Source organism: Passer domesticus, chromosome 1 (genome assembly GCF_036417665.1).
Source record: "Passer domesticus isolate bPasDom1 chromosome 1, bPasDom1.hap1, whole genome shotgun sequence".
Lineage (NCBI taxonomy): Eukaryota > Metazoa > Chordata > Aves > Passeriformes > Passeridae > Passer > Passer domesticus.
The window spans coordinates 16,886,894-16,904,998 of record NC_087474.1 but is presented as its reverse complement, the minus strand read 5'-3'; the positions used below and the strand labels follow the sequence as shown (position 1 = coordinate 16,904,998).

Genomic DNA, 18,105 nt, shown 5'->3' with positions numbered 1-18,105 from the left:
TGGCTTTGTCATCTGACCTTTGCCAGCAGCTGCTAACTTCAAATGAGTATTGTTATTACCATATGTTGCAAAGAATTAACTGTATATTAACAGCTTCTTGTGGGATTCATAGGAGCATCTGTTCTATTTAAGAGCACTGCAAGTGTAGGAGGAAGTACAGGAATGGAAGAGGGAGAAGTGTGACCCAGGAAACTGCTCACTGGCTCCTTACATTGATCAAAAACCTCTATCAGTGCATACCTCTGGTGTGCATGGTGACACTTTTATACTCCAATGTGTACTTTGGTGGACAGATAATCATGTCATACAACCTGAGAAAATGAGAAACTTTTAGTACCCTCTTCAGATGCTTTAAGAAAGCCAATAAAAGCTCATGAAGATGCATTTTGTAGGTAGGTAGCATAGGTAGGCCAAGCATGAGCTGCTGTAGGGTGGAGAAACCTCTCCATCCCAAAAGATTTAATTTTCCAGATGTGAAAAGAATAAGCTTGAATTTGGAAAGACACTGATCAGTTGTAATGTTTATGCTTAGTTTTCTGCTTTGAAATGTCTGCAATGTTTTGTTCTGTTCACAGGTAGGCTGAAAAGTCTTTCTGGAGAAAAAAGAACTTGTATTCTCTAAAGTAGAAATGCTTGAACAGTTTGAGGGGAAGGGCAGTCCTGTGGGTGGCTTTTTCATTTCTGTTTTGCTTTTATGGTGTGAGATCCATGGTGGAGGTGGAGCTCAGGGCTGTGTTTGGAGGAAGTGTGGATACAGGATGCAGAGCAGCGGGGCAGTCTCTGCTGGTGGCTCTGGAGCAGCTCCTGGGTGCTGTGCTGGGTGAGTGGAGCTGTGCACACACAGCAGTGTCCTAGAAGCACAGGACTGTGACTTAAATTGGATAGCATTTCCATGGAGAGAGGCAAAGGATGAACCATCTCGAATGAGATTTGGCACTACTTAATGTCTTTTAGATGTGGCAGCACAATACTGCATAATTTGCAGATGAAAGGCCAGCTACTCTCTTCAGTCTCAAACTGAGTTTCTGCAGACACTGGCTGTCCTTGTGATCACAGAACAAATTGCTTAATTTACTAACTCAGAGATGACTGCCTGGTGCTGGAGTTTTGTCTTTTCCTGTCGCTTTAATCCTTTGTGTTTAAGGCTGTGAATAAGAGTGTAGTGCATCCCTACAGCTGCAGGGCCAAGGCACCACTGATAATTGTTTCCACCATTTCGCATACAAAACAATTGCTTTCCTTCAGGATGTTGTTTGCCTGTGACTTGAAATCATCAAAACTCTCATTTAGAGACTGATGGTCTTTCAGTTCATCCTAATATACATGCTATCTTTTTTAATGGCTTGTATTACATCCCCTAAGCTCTTTTTGATGTTTTCCAGATTTTTTGAGTATTATTTCCTGTTCCCTTTAGAACTGTGTGTATGCTTTTGGCTTTAGCACTTGATCTTTCTCTGACATTCAGTAATTTTTACTGTGGTAGTAGTTCTACTGAGTGAGTCCTAAGTACTCACATTGTGTTTCCTTATTTCAGTGGAACTGGATTGCTTACTACTGCAAATATGTGTGCGCTTCCTTTTTTTGAGGTGAACGCATTATGTTAATGAAATTTGCTTTCCTCAGTAGCTCATCAAGTAGTAACTCAAGGTCATTTTGTCTTACTTGAAACTGCTTTTTTAATAACTGTAGACATTGTTTAATAATTCCATGAAGAGTCATTGAAAACTTTACGAAATATTTGTATTTGCACCGTACCACTCAAAAGACTTTCAACCTAATGTTCAACATCAGTTTCTTTCAGTGAATAGGGAAACATACTAGTGACACTGATTATGTCATTTTAGGGCCTCTTTCCATAGGCCCTAACAATGATTTAGTTTTGTTATTCTAGGAAGGAATAGAATAAATTTAAAATTACTCAAATCATTTGTGTGAGGTTTTTTTTGTTCCCTTTACCTTTGTAAGATTTCTGGGGAACTTTAAAATGTTGTCACAAACCCACTCTCACAGTATTTTTTTCCAGTAAAAAGACTGGATTTTATGTGGTGGGTTGACCCTGGCTGGACACCAGATACCCACCAAAGCCACTTTATCACTTTCCCCCTCAGCTAGGAAGGGGAGAGAAAATATAACGAAAGATCATGAGTTGAGATAACAACAAGGAGAGAGTCATGGGTAAAACAGACCCAGCTTAGGAAAATTAGTTTGATTTTATTTGATACGTAATAAATTAGAGCAGAGTAATGAGAAATAAATGCTAAATCTTAAAATACTTTCCCCCCATCCTTCCCTTCTTCCTGGGTTCAGCTTCACTCCTCATTTTCTCTACCTCCTCCCCCCAGCAGCACAGGGACATAGGGAATGGGGACGGTGGTCAGCTCATCATACATGGTCTCTACCCTTCCTTCCTCCTCAGGGAGAGGACCCCTCCCACTGTGGGCTCCCTCCCATGGGAGACAGTCCTCCACAGACTTCTCCAGTGTGAGTCTTTTCCAGGGACACGACTTCACACTCTGCTCCAGCATGGATCCCTTCCATGGGTGCAATTCTTCAGGAACAGGCTGCTCCAGCATGGGTCCCTCACAAGACAGCAAGTTCTGTCAGAAATCCTGCTCGAACATGAACTCCTCTTTCTACAGGCTCTGCCACCCTGCTTTAGTGTGGTCTTCCCATGAAGTTACAGCTTCCATTGGGAATCCCCCTGCTCCAGGGTGGGGTCCTCACAGGCTGTGGGGGATCTCTGCTCCCCCCTGGCCCTCCATGGGCTGCAGGGTCACAGCTCCTCACCATGGGCCAGGGGAATCTCCTCTGGCTCCTGCCTCAGCTCCTGCCCCTCCTTCTGCACTGGCCCTGTGTCTGCAGAGCTGCTGCTCTCACATATTCTCACTCCTCTCAGGGCTGCTGTAGTTCCAAGCAGTTTCTTTAAATTTGATTCCCCAGGGGTGCCACCACCATCACGGATGGGCTCAGCTTGGCCAGTGCTGGGCCCATCCTCGAGCCAGCTGGAATTGGCTGTGTTGGACATGGGGAAACCTTCTGGTAGATTCTCACAGAAGCCACCCCTGTAGCCCCTCTGCTACCACAACCTGGCCCTGCCATCCCAATCCATTTTAAAAAAAAGGCAACAAACAAACAAAATCTGTCCCAGCTTAATTAATAAGAGATAACAATTGATTTTTTATCCTAGGAGAATTGGTTGGTTAATTCTTTTTTCTATTTTAACTGACACTTGTCAGTATCTGGCCTGTACTATTGGCTCCTGTTTAGGCAGTTACATCACCAGGAAGCAGTAGGACACTTGTACATGTGGATGGTAATTTTTGAAGGAGTGTAAGTTGGAAACCACTCAGCTGTTACCAACCCAAGTCTGTTGCTCGTAGAGTTTCAGAGATGCAAGTGCTAGGAGTGTACACATGAGTTTGGAATTTAAAAATAAATATTCTATGTCTAGATAAGTGGTTTTCTTTTAGCCCAATGTAAAAGGGAAAACTTGATTATAGGGAATTACTGATTTTGGCGCTTGAATGTGTTTACTGATTTAATTAAGAATTTTTTGGTGATACTCTTTGCTCAATTTCCTTGTACAGATTCCTTGAAAGAAGTAGGAGGGAAAAGTAATGTGGACTAGGTTTTATTTCTGCATATAATATCCGGCATTTACTGAAGAAAATCCAGTAGAGACAGCCACTCTATTTTTATTAGTATATTTTATTAACTTTTTCTCTCTTTTTTTTTTCCAGATTTATTCACACACTTATTTTTGTAAATCAAGAACACTTTAAAATATCTGTGAAGGTAACTTGTTGTCCATTAAGGAGGATTGCTTTTTTTCTATTCCTTTTTCCCATGCATTGCATGCTTTTCTGTGTACACTCAAAGTACCTTTGTTCCAGGTGGCATATTCTAACCCACTTGACAGAAAAATAACTTCTTCCAAGCAGAAGAAGGTTGTAACCCTGTGTTTGCTTCCCTCCACACTTGGATCTTCTCCAAGAAAAGGTATTTTAGAATTTTCTCTCTGTGCCTTTGTTGGTGGGTATTGATGGGGCAGAAGGAGAAACAGGCTTCTTGTACTATGGAAAAATCTTTTACCAAGTCCTCCAGGATGCATAGATTAGTAAAGAATCAGTTGTTAATACTCCTTTATCAATTAAGAAAGCAATAAGCAGACTTAAGTGACATCCTCCCATGGTGTAATGCAGTCTGACTCCTTACAAAATTTACTGATGCACTTATTAGCAGTTGAGATTTAGGTCTCAGTATGTGTTGGTGAGGCAGTGTAAACCTCTTAACAACAGTTAATTACTTACAATGTTTTCTGGAACCTTACAAGATCTATGTGGTGCTGTGTAATTTAGTTGTCATAATTGTGTTAAATTTCTTGACATTATCTGTCATAAGACTTTCCAGCAAACAGAGAGATAAGTAGTATTTTTCTACTGAACTTTTGAACCTTTGCTAAGACAAGATGTGCGAAAAACACTAAAAAAGTAGAGACAAATTTATGAGTTGGTAGGCGCCAGCAGTCTAATATAGGAGCCTGATAGGAAAACACCCCACAATTTAGAGCACTAAATTCAAAGTTTGAATTCTAGCCAAGTGCCTGGAGGCACTCTGGAAAGGAAAAGTGTAAATGTTGCTACTCTTTTTTTTTTTTTTTAAGGTTAATATTGCTTGGAACATGAATAGTTAATAAATATGCAAGAGACAACATAGTTGGTGAGATACTTGGGTAATGGATCATAAACACTGAGTAGGATACTGCTAGGAACTTGAGAGTATTGTTGAGGTAATTTCTTTAGTTGTTGATCTGTGCTAGGAAGGATGAGTTTGATTTTATATTTAATAATGGCTGGAGCAGTATATCCTGGGCAGCCTTAGTCTGATGAGGAGAGAGAGGGTGGGAAGAGCCACTTACAGCATGGTCCTATGAGAAAGAGGAGACCCTTGTAGGATTGCAGCTCTTTAGTCATCTCTGTACAGAGAATTAATTTCCTCTCTCCTTCTCAGATGCTTTAAACTCCATTTGTATTTACTTCTGTGTCATGTCCCAGTGCAGGAATGTGAGTGTCTAAGCACCAGAGGTGCTGCTTCTCTCGCTTGGCTCCGTGTGGTCTGGATGCATCCTGGGGATGGAATTATTTCCACATTGCTGAAGAGCAAGTGTGAGGAGGCCTCCACTTGTAGTCAGCAGCAAAACTTCCAGGATGACTTGCCAGAATTACAGGAAATCTTGCAATAGCGGACTTTTCATTTCACTTCATTCAGGCTTGTCCCTGCTGGGGGCCCACTCCTGGCTCCTGGACTGGTGGTGTGGAGTAGGGGTTCCCCTTAGTGTACAGCTGCTGCTGAGCTGAGCTGTTTTTCAGTGTTATGGTGAGTAAAACTAAGGATCAGAGAAATTCTATCATATATTTTTTAGATGTAAATGCTTTAATGTTTAACAGAATCTCTCTCTTGGTGCTCTGGAAGGTCATCCATAGGAGCTCAGAGATGTAAATTTTTTTTGAGGTAATAGGAAAAGCTTGAAATGTCAGGCAGTTGAAAAGTTGTCAGCTGAAGTACTTTTTGGAGGTAGGAGAAATTCAGTTAGAAACCATCTCATGTGCCTTGCATGGATTTTGTGATAGTTATGTGCTGTCTTATAGTAGCAGCAGTTCTGCACAGAAGCAGTTTCTTATTTTCCTACTCTTTCAGACATCCCTTGCCTCATGCATGACTTTTTAAATGTCTCTGTTGTTGTTCTTTCCCGTCCCACATTGTCTTGCTTGTTTTTATTGCAGCACTTTAAGTAACATGTCAGAAGTGATGGAAACACAATGATAGGGCCTGCAAACAGAAGGCTGTAGAGAGGCAGGCAGTGCACATCAGGCTTCATTTTAGACAGGTCTCAGAATAAAGTTTTGGGCCAAAGCTCTCATAATTTGGACTCCTTCTAGTGCAATTAATTGGAAATTACTATTTTCTAAAAGAACTGGAGAAAATTGATACTGTCAAGCAACTTGAACTTCTTTATTCTCATATGTAATTTTCCTTCTTTCTCATAAAATATCAATAAATAATTAAAACAAAGAACAATCTTTTTCTTTCAGTTGAATATCGAGGTAGGGTTAATTCTCCACTGAAATGCAGTAATGGTCACCACAAAACAACTGTCTGCATGAAAGCAGGTACTAAAGCAGACATATTCTCTCAGGAGCACTCCATCCTGGGGTTTCTTGGAGAACTTCGGCCATTCCCATTTGTCTGATCAAAAACCTGATTTTCTGCAGTCTGAAAGTGAACCAGTCAGCTTCAGGTGTTGGGGAAGAGAGCTTGAACTCTGAGGGAGCACCTTTGGAGCTCTCTGTGGCCTCTGTTGCCACTCTTTGTGATGTGTGACGTTGGGCAAGTGTCTTCACTTAACTGCTGTGCTGGAAAACCAGCAGTGTCCTGGCTGAGTGCAAAGTTCAGAGGCTCAAATTCTTGTTTCAGGAATGTAACAGGCAGCAGGTGATCTGGTGTTTGAATACCCAGGGGTTTTGTCTGATTTACCAAGAATTCCAGGGTTTGAGCCTGGAGGTGACAGAGTATGTATTGCACATTCAGGAAATGCCTGAATGTCCAGTCAAAATCTTCGTTATCATGGTTGGTGGAAAGCAGAATCTCACCACTCTTCTTTAATCATCCAGAACTGGAGAATTCAACCAGACCTTCCTATCACTGAGATAATAAAATGATAGTTACCATTTGTCATGTGGCCTTGTGAGAGATTCAGCCAAATCCTTTGGCAGCTTCCCCAACCTTATTGAGATGTGGGTTTGGGGAAGTAATGAGGCCACTAAAACAGCTGGCTCCAGTAAATAAGCTTGGATTGAGTTCTCACAAATTAAAATGCATGGAAAGATATGTACAAACATGCATGTAAGGTTTTGGGTTTGGAAAGGACAGACTGCATTAATCTGATTCCTTCGTTTATCTAAGTCCAATAGATAGGTTGTGCTGCTTGGATAAAAAAGTGGCTTGAATATAGAAGTCTATTTTTTCCCCTCTTAGGAATCATACAAATCTAGAATGCATATCTGAAGCCAAGGGAGACATTTTGGAGAAAAGGACATTGCATTTGAGTGACATTTTAAAATAGAAATGGAAAAGAACATCTATTAAAAAAAATACCGGGTAGTAGCTTTGTAATGAGGGTGTCAAGGGCAAAAAATACAAGTGCTTGTAATAAGGAACTCAGCAAATAAATTAAAAGGAGCTAAATATAATTCTGAGGAGAAACAAGGTACTGGGCTTGATTAGTTAGCTGCTCTTTCTCCAGTGGCTGTAATTGTCTTGGTGCTGTGGCACCCCCAAAGCTTGTCCAGACCTCAGCAAAGCAAATCACAAAATGAAATAGAGCTTTGCCAGTTTCAAGCCTGAGCTAACACACTCCTGTAGGCTCCACCTGAGCTAAGCAAGCAGGATCAGGGCATGGGTGTGAACTCCAGAAGCTGCTTAGAGCTCAGGGTGGCCCAGAACAACCAGCTCTGATTCCCAGTCAGCAAGGGGCCAGCCTCTCCGGGGTATGAACGGGCCAGAGCTGGGGGTGCAAGGCTTCAGAGCTGAGAGACTGCAGGTGGGCACTGCCCCAGAGTGCAGCACTGGGAAGGGGCTGTGCTTGAAGCTGCTGCCTTGGCCCTCAGGCTGGGTCAAGTCTGCTGATGCAATGCTCTAGGCTGATACTGAACAAGTCTGCTGCTGTCTCCTTTCTGTGGCAGCTCTAGTCCTGTGGATAGGATTTTCTCTTGATTTATGCAAGAATAAATTAAGTCAATGATTTTATGTGTCTGTATCATCTCATATTGTGAGTGGACTGCTGGTATAGGAAGAAGGAAATAATTATATTTTAGTATAATATTTTGCAGTAATTAAGTCATTTATAGAGTAACATGTATGGATTTAAAATAACCTCTTATTTTAATACTTCTGTCTGAAGTTTTATTGTCTGCTCCCTGCATACTAGTCTCTTCTTCTCTCCATATTGCACAAGGCTGTATTACATCTCTTTGGGCTGTCCTATGTGTCAAGTAATTGCTGTAATAATCTTTTCTTGTTCTCAGTGTCCTTTAACGCTTATCTGAAAATCTGTTCTCCCATGCTCTCTAATCATGTTGTGTTGCACTTCAGTGTTGTGGGTTGGAGGTTGTCCTTTGCTTTCACTCCAGCCATGGTGTCAGGGACTGGCCCTTGAAAATGCAATTTCCACTGCATGGAAAGTTTAAAAACTGAAATGTTGTAGGCTACCCAGTGAGGTCATCTTACCTCTCATTTTTTCTAACATGTGATTTTCTAAAGATAGAAATGCCTCTACTGTTTTTCACAGACAAACCACTGCATCTTTAGGGATAATTGTGATTAGTTGAAGCTATAAGATAGGTGGAGTTAATCCTGGAAACCTTTTGTATATAGGGGAGTAGGAATTTGGCTGTAATTGATGTCCCTGTAAAGGACAGTAAGAGTCAGGGACACAGAAGCCCTTGAGAAGGTTCTACATTGGCTTTGTTAGAAGCAAAGACAGGCTAAACTTGATGTTTGCTATAGAGCACCACACAGGAGGGTAAAAATAGTGGTTGCTGTTCCTGAATTTCCCTGTTAGCACAGGAGTGGCAGCTGTAGCCCACTTGGTGATGGCTTTTTAGGATGCTCTTCTCATAGCCAGCACCTGACATTTGCATGCCACAACCTGGCTGTAGGACAGAGGTGGTTTTGGGGTGACTGCACTGCATCAGCCCCTCCCTGAGGCAGGTATGGATTATGTCTGCAGTCATGCAAACCCAGTTTATTATGAAATTACTTTTTTGGCCCTCCCTCCCCCTTTCTTCCCCTTCCTTGGAACATTCCTTTTAATAATTTATGAGGATACTGAACAAACTTTTCCCACAGGGTTTTTGTTGAAGTGGGATAGGCAAGTAACACTTATTTTTTTCTGAGCTACCTGTTTTGTGATAGTTAACTCTAGAAGTGTATAATATCACAAACTCCAGACATTTTTTGACAAGAACTCCTGATAAAGTAATTCTGTGCATCTGCTGCCAGATAGTCTGGCTCCATAAGTATCACTGTCTCCTCATGGATTTTTAAAAATAAAGCTGAATGACCTCTTCATTTGAGTCTGTAACTGGCCTGCTTGGCAATGAGTTATAAAGTAATAAGCAAAGACCCTCAAATGTAGCTCCCAAGCAATTAAAAAATGTAAATTTATGAGATTCCCAAGGAACAGCTTAGGGAAACTGCAAGGCAAAATAGTAACTGTCTGAGGAAGAAAGAAACAGAGCTCAGAAAACACTCGAGTGAGAATTGGGAAGCTAAGGGAAGTAAGAAAGGGAAGACACAAAGAGCTCCACCCAAAAGAAAAAAAATGATGGCTTTCCACTTCTTTTCCTTGTAGCACTTTGACTTTATTTTGTTATTTCTGATTATTAGTTAGAGAGGAATGAATCCATTTCTGCTTTAGATAGGTGTATTTGCTTGCAATTTTTTCTACAGTGTATAAACTCAACATGCAATTCAGCACTGAAAATTGCCTAAAAATATCAGCAGGATTTAATGGGGGTTTTTGTCTTCATAATTTATATTTTAATATGTGCTAAGGTTAAAGATATGTGAGGATTATTATTTTTCTTATTATTTTTTATTATTTATTCTGAACTCTGCAAATTCATTCAAGAGTCAAGCTAAGTTCATTCCTTTTCACTCAATAATGCAACTTTCTGAAGAAATTATGTCTTAATTAACAATTATATTGTATCTGAGCCTCATCAAGTCCTTGGTGATAGCTGCGTAGATCATCTGAGACTAATTCTTACAAAAGCATCAGTGTTGAAATGTGCATAGCAGTTCTGATAATTAATTTCCTTCCCTCCTCCTCCAGACCCCACTGTCACAGCTCTAGGGAGAGGGATGGAGCTCTGTGTGTGCCATGCTGACACAGCCAAGGGCCAGAGAACTTGTGGCATCAGTCCCCTGGTAGAAGATTCCTAAGTAAGAAAGTCACATCTTCAAAGCAGAATAGCACTTCTGATATGGGCTGAGATGGGACTGAGTAAATGTCAGGGGTTTCTGCATTCTCTTGGACTTAGTGTTTTCTCTTCCTAAGAGGAGCAAAAAAGAAATATTTATCCTCTCCAAAGGAATGGCTTTGTTTTTAATTTTTTTTCTACTCTAATAATGGCATGCTTAATTTTTAAGGCAATTCACTGGATAATAGGATTTCAGGGTTACTGCTTTTATCCTCCTGGAAAACCAGTGTGCGTGCATCCTCAGTAGAATTAATGCTTTTTCAGGTATGTGTTTTGCTTTTCCTATAAACTAATTCTCTCCCCTGAAATGCAAAGGAATTAAAATTGTAACTTGGGGAAATAGTATTTACTGAATGTGTATTTACTAGTAATATAGAGTTACATGTCCTACATATCCCACACCATCTAGTGGAAACTTTTTGCCTAAGCAGTGTGAGGTCAAGGACCTGAAGGAATTGAGAGTTTTCAGAGTGAGAAAGACTTGGAACCTTTTGCTTCACCCACCACAGAAAAAGTGCCACATGGATTAATGATGAATTTTTACCCCATATCCTTGAAAAACACAGAGGATGTCTAGTTACTCCACAAGAGGGAACCTACTCAGGAATATTTGCCCTTATCATTAAACAGATCCTTATTGAAGCCCTCGTGGACAGATGTAAACTGTCCAAAAATAGGGCTTGGGAGAGGAGCCAGGCAAAAGGTCTTCAGAAACCTGTGGGTTTTGGGTGGGTACTGGCCATGCTGTATTTTCTGATATCACATGGTAATTCTTACAAAATACTCAAACAGGTTTTACAGAAATACTTTGGCTTTGCTGGCTGCAGTCACCATCTGGTGTGGCTGCCTTGGCTAGGAAGGCACAGCTCGTGAGAAAGCTTTTTGGATGGGCTCTGATTGAAGCATAGATCCTCTGGTCACCTCTGGCAATGGTGACCCTGCACATCTGACTGCAGGTGACCACTTCTCTCTTAAATGACTGCTTTGTCATCTCGAATGCAGTGATTGAAAAGCTGTACAAGACAGTGGGACTTAGCTGCAATTGCAAAGGTAGTAATGCTAGCTGGTAGCTGAGTTTGTGTGGTGAGAAAGGGAGAAACAGGGAAACTTGGACTGGATCTTTTAATCTAGGAGTTACTTTCTGATTTTTTTTAAACTTTATTGTGCATTGAAATATGGATTGTGGTTTATCATTTAGCATCACCTGAGCTTTTTAACCAAAGAAATTCTCATTACTGGTAGTGTTCTTAGTTAGTTATGCCTTTGGTTCTTCCAGACTTGTGGCTTACACTGTGGTAGCATTTCATGTCATAGGTCATGGGTTTGGCAGAGTGTTTGGGGCTCATGCTGTGAGTTAAGTGTGTGAGTGGATGGATTTTGACATCCTCCTGTCTGGGCACATGTGCTGCTCGGGATGGAGTCAGCAGCTCAGGTAGTCTCTTCTGATGTTAAGGAATGGTCATATTGGTCTCCATTCCATGCAGCAGCTTTGTTTTTGAGTCTACACTTGCCTATCATGTGCGTGAAGTTCAGAGAAAGATGAACCTCCCTTTATATACCTCTATGTTGTTGCCTTTTCCCCAGTCTAGAAATAGAAGGCTTGTTTTCTTCTATGGCCAGCATGAAGGTGACCCAGGCAGAGAAAACCAGGAAAAGAAAACCATTAATTCAACAGTAAGGCAGTTAACTGTTTCCAGACTGTGATGTCTAATTTATTGAGGAGGGTTTTATACAACTTTGTGTTTAACAGTCTTGGTTTTAATAAATTTTGAGCTGAGAATGTGTCTGATGGGAAGGGATGCTGATTTTGGGGTCTGCAGGTTAGAGCCTGCCAGCACATATTTGAAGGTGCAACTTTCTGGTATTGAGGGAGAAGACATTGGCTTGCAGAAGGAGAAATCACAGGAAAGTAATTGCTGAAATGGAGATCTGTCTGAAATGGAGGTGGCTGCATGAAGTGTGCTTTACTGGACATACCCAGATACTTTCTGCTCTTTCCAAGTACTGTGCACTACTGGTTAAGAAATAATAGTCTTCTACATTTGAAGAATGGTTTGGGTTAGAAGAGACCCTCAGGATTATCCAGTTCCAGCTCCCTTGGCGTGGGCTAGGACACCTTCCAGTAGACCAGGTTGCTCAAAGCTCCATCCAGCCTGGCTGTGAACACTTCTAGGGACAGATTCATGACTTCTCTGGGCAAATTGTTCAGTACCTCACCACCCTCACACTTCCTAATATCTAATCTAATCCTACCCTCTTTCAGTTTAAAGCCATTTCCCCTCTTCTAATCACTTCATGTCCTATTTAGAAGTCCTTGTCCAGCTTTTTTGTAGACCCCCCTTTTGGTACTGGCAGGTTGTTCTAAGAACATTCTGAAGCGTTCTCTTCTCCAGGCTGAACAACCCCACCTCTCACAGCCTGTCTTCACTGGAGATGGGCTTCAGCCCTCTGATCATCTTCGTGTCCCTCCTCTGGACTCACTGCAGCACCTTAAAATCCTTTTTATTCTGAGGCTCCTGTCAGTCTCACAAGAGTGGTAAGGATGCCCACACACTCAGACATTACAGTAGTTTGTACCCATCCTCAAATCTGGATTTTGTTTTGAAGAAGAGTCCTTTTTGCTCTAAACAGCTTGAGCTAAGAATGGAAGGAGAAATACAAAAAAACCCCCAAACTAAAGCAATAGTTGCAACTTGGTCACTCTCCAAGTAACAATTGTTGTCTCTTCCTGTAGCAGTAGCAGAATTCATTTGTAGAAAACAATACCAGCTGTAACACAGAGTGTATGTTTACACAATAGCCTGAAGACAAAAAAAGAACTTTAGTTTAGAAAGAAATGTCATACAGACTGGCTGCAGCAGAAAACCTACATGCCACTACAATGAAAACATCTTTTTCTTTTTTCTCCTAACTAAAGGTAAAGGGTTTTGAGTCCAGGAGAAAGTAACCCCCTAAGTGTAGGTTTCAAATGTGTTAGCATATATGTGTGTATATATATATATATATATACAGTTCAAAGATAGATATATATATATATATACACACACGTATAAAATTTACATGGCAGCATGTCTGTGAACTACTTTTTCTGTCTTCAAACACAAATTGTATTTCCAAGAAAATTTTCTGGTTTGCCATGTATTTTCTGCACATCAGTTTCTGAAGAAAAACTAGTGTTGGAAAAAATGTGCTAACCACAGGTTTCAAATGCAGCAGCTTGGTGGAATTGAAACTGCCAGTATGTTGATTTCCCTACTTGAACAAGTAGTCTGATATGAAATTGTCACTCTCTGAAGAGGGAGGAATTTAGTGGGTGAGAACATGGGGAAGAGGGGTTTTCTTCATGTCCTTCCTTTCAGAAACATAGCTTACTTCCTGAGGGTTATTAGTTTCATATCTTACAAAAGAATTGTTTCCATCTCGTGTTCTAACTGTGGCTTCTTTTTTTCCTCTGACAATGTTGACCAGAGACCTACAATTTAATATTTGTAGTGGTGAGCTAAGCTGTGTTGTGCTTTGTTCTACCTATTTCTTCTATCACAAAATAGAGATGAAGGTCTGTTTCTCTTTTGAAGAAGTTTATAGTGTCACTATTTGGAACTTTTTTTCTGACTAGCATCAAAATCTCAGCAACCTTTTTTTCAGGAGATTTTACTTGGCTTGTTCCTGTCTCTCTCAAACCACCATCACATGAACCCAAATATAAACATTTTTACATTTACAACCATTTTGTGGAATTAATGAAAAATTCTCCGCCTCACACAGCCACCTGCTGTTCCCCACTGAGTATTAAACTCATCTCTGCTTTGTATGCTGAAGTGTCTCGGGGTCTATCATGAGCATCTGCAGGATGGAACAAGTCTGTCAAAACACGGAGCAATTTGGTCTCAGAATGCTCAGAGCTTTGCCCCTCCAATGTGTTCTGGGAATGGATTTGCCAAGGCAGAGTTCCCCAGACCACAGGCAGCCAGCTGGGCTTTGCTCTGGGCTTTCAGTTGGGTGTCAGAATCTTCTTGTGTAAAAGTCACATATATTTCCCTTTGAACACATATAATAAGCTCCTGCTTAGTTTTTATTGGGCACCTATTGCTATAGATTTAAAATTACTTAATTTCTAAAATTGCCCTTGAATTGGAAACTGAGTGGGTGCTTTCCTGTGGTGATGTGAACTCCTAGCAGAGGTTTGGCTGCTGTAGCCTGTGATTCTCCTGGCTGGTGTTGGATTCTGAAACATCCCAGTGGGGGTTTCCCAGTGCCCTGGGGGCTGCTACTGAGCTAAGGTACTTTGAAAACTTCAATTTGGCTGTTTCCAAACTGGCAAAGCCTTGTGAAACCTGCATGTTTTAAAAGCCCTGAGTAGTGAGTTAATGCAGACACTTGCTGAAGAATTGTTTTCTTCAATATCGGCCTTTATTTCTCATAGTAAATTGCATTTTAAAAGTCAGTGTTTAATAATGAAAGTGGGAGGAGTTTGAAGAAGAAATCAGATGCATGAAGTCCTTCTGAAGGTGAGTATCTGGATGCCCCTGTTAGTAGCCACATTTTAGACTGATTTCCAAATTCAGTGTGTGTTACCTTGAAATGTATCATGCCTTTCTGCCACTTCAGGGAATGCACAAATAGTGAATCTGTATATTCTGATTTATAAGGAATGAATGCCTTGCATTTGTTACACAACCTTGGCATCTTGCTCATTCATCTATGGACAGAAAAGCAATTGACTTCTCATTTCCTGTGTTTCACATTCTGTTATGGAGCAGAAAGAAGCTTGTGATGAACTGTTACAACATCTTTTTTAATGCATATATAAAATCATTATGCTGAAAGTTTAGCCCAGCAAGTGTTTCAAGGATGGTTAGGTACAAGTTGTCAGCATCAGTCAGTAGTCCTGTGACACACAGAAATATTTTTGACCTCAGCAGTCAGCATAGGAAACTTTTTTCATTATTTTAACGTCCTGGGTGTAACTTTTTACCAGGTTCTGGAAGAGTTTGGGAGCTCATGAGTCTGTGCAGGAGCACTAACAAGTGGAAAGCAACGTGACTTGTCTGGAGAGAACTCTCTATACAAGCAGGTATGGCTGTTCTTCAGCTTGTTCAGGATAGATCACTTGTGGATAACTCCAGCTTTGCAAAACAAATTTGTGGGATGTCAAGATGGGTGAAAGCGATTTACTCAAAGTAGGAACTGAAGGTGATTTATGCTATCTGTTCTCTCCACGTGGCAGCTTGGGTTGTACCTGGTGACTCCACTTTCTGTAGTAAATTCTGTGGCTGAGCTTGACAATGCCTCCTGCATTGGACTCTGCAGGGAAGGTTATGGAGCAAATCCCCGTCTGGGAATTTCTCCAATGCTCCGAGAGGGCTCTGAGCAGCTGCACAGCTGGGAGGCTGACCTGGTGTTTCAGCTAAATGGCAAAGGGGCTTCACTTTTTTTCTCTGCTTGCCAGTAATTATCTACCCACAGCTTTCATTGCTGCCCCGTGTTGCTTGGTTGTGTTTGTGCTGGAAGTCCATGTCAGTGGCTGTCCTTTCCCCATTGGGTACTTTTCCAGAAACCACTTCAGCAATTACAGTTTTTCTTCTTTCCATTCATTTAGTAGTTCAAGATAAAATAGAAATAAATTAATATAGTTCATCATGTTCTAGATCATTGTTACTACTTGAGAATATGTACAAGACAGACATTTAATCCTTCTGTCAACAGGGAAGAAATTGATTGAGCTTCTGCTGTGATACCAATAAATAACTGGGGAGAAAAATACCAGAGTTCACTAAACATAGTAATTAGGTCAAAGAATCCTCTTGAAATGCATTTATCTATTACCTTATAAATAAAATTTAATGTTAAAGAGCTTAAGAATAGGAAATGTTTGAACCTCCTTCCAAAATCCCATTCTAAAGAGTAAGACAACCTATTGTAGGTAAAAAATTAGTTTGGACAAATTTAATTTAATCTGTAATCTTATGAGAAGTAATACTGTTTTGGTAGTATTAAGGCAAAAATGTTGTGGATTTCTGTCCCATGGTAATATTTTGCTCTCCTGGAAATATTTTGGAAGTATTAGTGTTCTGTTTCTAGACTTGTGGTATCGTAATTGTATCATTCAACTATATATTTAATCAATTTTCATCTTAAATCAGCTATGTGTTTTAATGAAGAAATTATTCTGCTACAAAAATAAATTTAATAATTTAATTTTCAGAGTCAGACTGTTAACCCTTAAATTATATTAGCTGTGGCTGGTTTTATCATGTAGTCAAGGGAAGTTGTCTGACTTAGGAAAACTAAAATGTCTAAATATGAAGTGTAGAAATATCTGATTTGTCTTACCAGCTTATTGACGATTTGCCAATAATATTTATTCATTGTTATTTATTATTAACCAGGCTATTAATTAATTGAGTATTAATCAACTAATCTTCTATGAATTATGATACAGTATCACTAAATTTATGGGAATAGTGGTCTTTTTCCCACATTTTATCTCTGTTTTATTAAGTGAGATATGCTAGAAGTAGTCTTATGTGGGGGAGAAAGATGTAGCTGTCTAAGGCTGGAATCCATATTCAATTTTCCATTATTAATTCTCATGTTTTTATTATTTATGTCTCTTCAAACCAGAACAGAGAATTAAAAAAATGATTCTGTATTGTACCTGAAAAACTATTTGCTAATTCTCACTTAGTGATTTTATTGATCTCAGTAGGTACGAAAATGTGGCAAAGAATAAGTTTTACCTTTGAAAATAAAATATGGCCAAGCAATTTTATTCATTACCACTGTACAAATCCAGAATTTATAGACTGAAATTATAGTGATGTTCTTTCTGGCCAGATGGTATCTGGGATGTCAGTTTGGTTTGTGGCTGACTGGAATCTTGCTTGTTCTTCTGGTTTGACATGTTTCAAAGTTACAGAAGCATCTTGTTATCAAAGTTAGCACACAAACACAGGGAACATATTTCTCCAACGGGAGGCTGTCGGGTGCTTGTTGCAGAGTTTGGAAAAGAACAGATATTACGGGCTGTGCAGGATTTCTGTGTTCCTGGCCTTCACAGCAGCACAGCATTGACACCCCCTAGTGTGAGTCTTCTGCTCAGCTCCAACTCTGAGCAGTTTTTCCAGGACACCACCAACCCCTGCTTGCTGAGAAGGGGGTCTCGGTGCCAGCCACCCAGAGGTGTGCCTGGGAGCTCCACACTGTGCCAGAGCCCACTCACAAAAATCAGTGCTGACCCTTGTGTAAGCAGCTGCTCCTGTGTCAGCCAGAGCATCAGGCTCCACACGATGCAAAATGCCCTTGAGCCTCTTTCTTCTGCTACCCTGATTTATCTCTGTTGGGTCATCCAATGACTTACTCATGCTTCACATCAAGAGAGAAAGTTGAAGCATTTGATGGTTATGCCTTAAAAGCTTAAGGACTTGAAAGTATTATCTTCTATGAGAGTGAGTGCTGCCTAATCCCATCCATGTAACCAAAAAACAGACAGGAACACCTGTAAGTGCAGATGTCTTTCAAAGAAGCATTTCTATTTCTGCCAGAGTTCTAACCTCAAATTATCTCTTGATTGCAATTTTCAATAATTTGACAGATTTTAATGTTAAGTGGCCAGACTCCCAGGTACCAAAAGTCTGGCCAAAAGTTGTGGGTCACCCTATTAGTTTGAAATAACTCCACAAATTCAATCAAAACCAGAAGCAGGAGTCACTCTTTATTTTTCCTGTGCTCATGTACTATGTATCTCCAAGACTGAAGACACAATCCCCACTTCTGTCAGTTTGTAAAGAAGACAAAAATGAAGACAAGTAACTCTGCTGAGCTGTTTGCACTACAAAAACCATTGCAGTTCCATTTCATGCCCAGATGTTCAGAGTAGTTCTGCAGTGCATTTTCAAGGAGGGGGAGGGAAAAAAAGTACAGCTTTTTGTGTGGTTACAGATTTCTTCCCTTTACTGGAACAGTGAGACATGTAATGGCTGTCATTTTGAATAAGATGGTGGTGAACAGAGGTAAAAGAAATTGAAAAAATTGCTCCTGTAAACTTGAAGTATTTGTATAA

The 18,105-nt window shown here is 40.4% G+C and overlaps 1 protein-coding gene across 4 annotated transcripts in view; it reads left to right on the top strand.

Annotated features, from left to right (window-relative positions):
- The window catches only part of KIAA1217 (KIAA1217 ortholog), a 355,102-nt gene that overhangs the window by 45,887 nt on the left and 291,110 nt on the right, over nt 1-18,105 (top strand). Inside the window, exons 1-3 of one of the 4 annotated variants that reach the window (XM_064407734.1) lie at nt 3,769-3,795; nt 3,894-3,999; nt 15,022-15,117. The exons of 2 other annotated variants lie outside the window; for them this stretch is intronic. The gene's annotated coding sequence lies outside the window, so the exon portion shown is untranslated. Of the gene's footprint in view, nt 1-3,768; nt 3,796-3,893; nt 4,000-15,021; nt 15,118-18,105 lie in introns of those variants that run through there. One more of the 4 variants, XM_064407727.1, reaches the window with a different exon arrangement.